Below are 814 nucleotides of genomic sequence, written 5' to 3' on the forward strand. Positions count from 1 at the left end.
TGGAAGTCGGATCTCTTTGCGGATGCTCTTTTAAGGAGCAGCTTCTTTGCGCGGGTCGTTACCGCTGATGCCCGCTCTGCAATTCTCTATTGTATCCGGGTTAAGACTAGTGCCAAGAGGTACATACGTTCTGTGTGACGTCCTACCGGCTATCATTCTCTGGGCAGTCGATCAACCAGGCGTCCGTATGGACGTAATGTTGTAATTCACGGCTCGTCGGTCAAGCGGTTTGTAACGCCGTAATACCGAGTTCCTAAGAGAAGAAATTGATAGTTATCTTGGTGCGCCACGTGGTACGACGTGTCCGTCGCAAGGCTCACTGCAGTTTCGTTCTGCATCATCCAAGTGCAACCGAGGACGATACTCAGAGTGCATACAACATTTCGAGTTTACCCGAGGTATCGGTCGAAATACTCGAGCAAGTCACGAGGCACAGAGCTGTTCTCTGCTCGTGTGTTACCATTGATTCTTCGCTGCTACGAATAGAACATTAGTAACAGCACTTTTACACACGAGTCGACGTGTGCTAATTCGATTGCGGATTTTCTCGTTACAGCCCGCAGCAATAGTTGGAGGACGGGTCCGGAGACGTGCGGCCACGCGTCTCGAGGAGGCCTCCCTTACCTTATTAAATATTTTTCGTGTTATTAGAATAATTCCGGGCTTTTACTTTGGTTTTCTCTTGGAATAAATTTGGTGTTCGGTATTTTTTGGGGAAAACGTGAGTTTACTTTATTTCAAACCCGATTCTCATTCCTCCGGCAATCCGTTAGGGCACCATCCCTAACAATCCCCAAATCAATGTTTATTTTAT

This window comes from Ceratina calcarata, unplaced genomic scaffold (assembly GCF_001652005.2).
Source record: "Ceratina calcarata isolate Rehan_Ccalc_2016 unplaced genomic scaffold, ASM165200v1 scaffold940, whole genome shotgun sequence".
Classification (NCBI taxonomy): domain Eukaryota; kingdom Metazoa; phylum Arthropoda; class Insecta; order Hymenoptera; family Apidae; genus Ceratina; species Ceratina calcarata.